Source organism: Sapajus apella, unplaced genomic scaffold (assembly GCF_009761245.1).
Source record: "Sapajus apella isolate SASKATOON/1434 unplaced genomic scaffold, GSC_monkey_1.0 scaffold191, whole genome shotgun sequence".
Taxonomy (NCBI): Eukaryota; Metazoa; Chordata; class Mammalia; order Primates; family Cebidae; genus Sapajus; species Sapajus apella.
The window spans coordinates 753540-757145 of record NW_022437131.1 but is presented as its reverse complement, the minus strand read 5'-3'; positions in this window follow the sequence as shown (position 1 = coordinate 757145).

Here is a 3606-nt window from a genome sequence, read left to right as displayed (position 1 = left end):
CTTTCTAGCTGCAAATGTGGTGCAACCCACATTTCTGTATGACCATAATCTTGAGAAAACACATGAAACATCTCCAAACAGAGCAAAAAACTGCAGTCCTCGCCAGTAATTTGTCAGCTACTGCAAACCCTGCTCTGCAACAGAACAAACTAACCCTATGTACTCCAAAGTCAAATGCTTTCTCATAGCACAAACTAACCTTGGTATAAAAATATCAGGGATCTCAAGTGCCAGAGAGAGCTGAGCTCAGACCTGAGAGGGACTTACTCAAGACTTTCAGGGTTTCATGGGGAAGACAGTTCACTTCATGATTGCCAGATCAGTCAAAAGATAAAATTACAACAAATTTAGCTTAAAGATCTCAATTGGCTTTATTTGCCATTCTAGAATCTGGTCACACGTTATACCGTAAAATACAGAAAGTGCTCTCATGAGCTGAACAGAAGAGGTTAACTTTATATACAGAGACAGGCTGAAGAAAGCAGAAAGAAAGAACAAAGATCATGTTAGGCATTTCAAAGATACTTTTCTCATAAGGAAGGAACAGAGAGGCAGAACAGTAGAAAAACAACTGATGAGTTAACCTCAGGTAACTTCAGGCTACCTTTTTGTGTGAGAATTAAAGCAGAGGGAACTTCATTATAATGTCAACTGAAGATTTAAAATGGACTAGTGTGTAGTAAAATAGACTGTTATCTCTTTCTCTGGAAGGTCACAGAGCAACTTAGTTTGGGTTTGGTTACATAGAACTTTAGCATGGGTAGATCTGGCACGATGGCGCACACCTATAATCCCAGAACTTTGGGAGGCAAAGAAGGGTGGACCACCTGAGATCAGGAGTTCGAGACCAGCCTGGATAACATGACAGAACCCCGTCTCTACTAATAATACAAAAACTAGCTGGGTGTGGTGGCTGGCGCCTATAATCCCAGCTACTCAGGAGGCTGAGGCAGGAGAATCACTTGAACCTAGGAGGTTCAAGGAGGTGGAGGTTGCAGTGAGTTGAGATTGTGCCACTGCACTCCAGCCTGGGTGACGGAGCCAGACTCCATCTCAAAAAAAAGAAAAATAAAAAAAGGAATTTTAACACGGGTGACTCCATTTTGATTTTTAGTCTATGCTGTTGGGGCCTAGTGCAAAAGGTTTGTCCAAAACAATGAACTCCTATAATTTTTATTTGGCATTCCCTAGCCTCAGGTCTTTGCTTAAACATCACTTCCTGTAAGAAGTCTCCTCAAATGTACTCTAATGCTTTAATTATCATTAGCCACCTAACTCCACCAGCGTCACCATTTCTAGATGTTACAGGTAGATAGGCATGAGCAGGGCAGGAGAGGGCTCTCCCCCCACTCACTAGGAATGTCAGGTGATGGTTCAACAAGTATCACACTGCCTCTCTAAAAATGATAATTCAGCAGCTGGTGCCAGGGCACCAGGGACGGACAATTTCTTGATGATACACAGCTATTAGCATTAACGTGTTAATTGAAACCAGATACCAGGGAGAAGAAAATTCCTGGGCATGCACATTAAGAAACAAATGGTGACATATGACCTCTCAGGGACACTCAGTTGGAAAAGGGAAGAAAATCTCAAATGGGCTTGCATACAACTTCCTAAACACACTGAGAGTGCTTAGTTCCCAAGTGTGAGAAAGGCACTGCACATGTTTCCCTTAGGGAAGCCCACCGTAAGGGAAGAATCAAAGGAAAGAGGAGCACCTATAAAGTCCTAGGATCAAGGTTAAATGTTCTTTTTGTACTTTAACACCCTCTTGGATCACTTCCAAGTGAACTTTGCTTTCTTTCTTGTTCTAATGCCTCTTAAAATAAACTTCTACTCCTGCTCTAAAACTTCCCTTAGTCTCTTTTTCTGCCTTATGCCCCTCGGTTGAATTCTTTTTTCTGAGGAGGCAAGAATTGAAGTTGCTGCAGGCCCATATTGATATGCCGCTGGTGACTCAGGGTAACTCAGATCTCTTCGACCAGTAACACAGATACAATTTTTCATTTGAAACGGGTCCAATGAGTGTGAGTTCATAATTTCTCATGGTTATTACTTCCCACAATGGACTGAAGGCTCTACAGCTTTTAAATGTCTTATCTAAAGATTGGCCCTAGAATTTGCCTCTTCCGTTTTTGAGGGAGATGCCTGGGACATAAGTCAGATAAGCAATGGAAACACAGAGTTGTTCCATAGAGTACAAGTGAGCATGTATTTATGAGAAGCCGTTGAAACTGAAACTGAAGAAGACGAGATAGATGTTTCCTTCTCTAAAAGATCTCATGAGAGGAATAAAATGACAATATCTTCTTTTTAGCAGACATAGTTTTGCATGATAAAGTCCATAGGAACCTTCTAGAGGTAGAATTGCAGGTTTGAAGGTTTGAAACAATTTACTTAGTGAAATATTCTTTTAAGTGTATTTTTAAAATATGTAAATATATTTGAAAAAGAGGACAAATTGAAGAAGCAAGCAAATATACCATTAACCACTGGTTAGATATCATCATTGTTTATATTCTTATTAAACAAATGCTTCTGGGGATAAAATCACTATCGTAAAACCTAAGGCCAGTGCTTGAGATATTTTGTAGACCCTGCACTTGATGATCAGCTGGCATTACCCAGATGGATAAACTGGTTCATCTGATCTTGTGGCCCCAACCCAAGAACTGACTCGGTGCAAGAAGACAGCTTCAACTCCCTATGATTTCATCTCTGACCTGACCAATCCGCTCACTGGTTTCCCCCAACCCGGAGGAAACTCCCGGCTCTCTGGTTTCCTCCTACCCACCAAGTTCTCCTTAAGAACTCTCATCCCCAAGTTGTTCCTAGGTATAAAATAACTGTTGTAAAACCTAAGATTAATGTTTGAGATATTTTGAAGACCCTGCACTCAATGGATCAGCTGGCACCACCCAGATTCAGAAATTGGCTTCTCTGATCTTGTGGCCCCCATGCAGGATTTCCTGACTTAGCACAAAAGGACAACTTTGACTCCCTATGATTTCATCTCCCATCCAACCAATCAGCATTCATGACTCACTGCCCTGCCTACTGCCAACCAAATTATCCTTAAAAACTCTGATCCCCAAATGCTCAGTGTTGGAAACGGGTTTATAACATTGGGAAAAATCCACACCGAGACAGTGGATAACTCAGCAAGGCTAGTTTACTTCCTGCGAGAATGGTGCAACCCGCCGGCGGTCTTGCCATAAGAGCACATCTGAACAAGGGAGACAGGGACATTTACAACTTTCATAACCTAACACAATAACCCTACTGCTGTGTCCAGTTTCTATTGGCCGGAATGGGACCTCACATTCTATGCTTGACCTGATTGGCTAAAAACTTGGAAATTTGCTGAACAGATAGGCAGAAAGAAGATGAGAAAGAAGAGGAAGCTAGACAGGAGAAGGTCAGGAGGGTTTCCAAATAAGAAATGGCATGCACCAGGGTTTGGAGCTTGCCCAGTTCTGTTCAGACATGCTGGAGCAAGTCAAGGTAGCTGATTTAAGATGTAGCTGATTTAGAGAATATATATACATGGGTGTATGTTTATGCTAATAGTGGACAATTGCTATAGAGCAAGAGATCGTAACT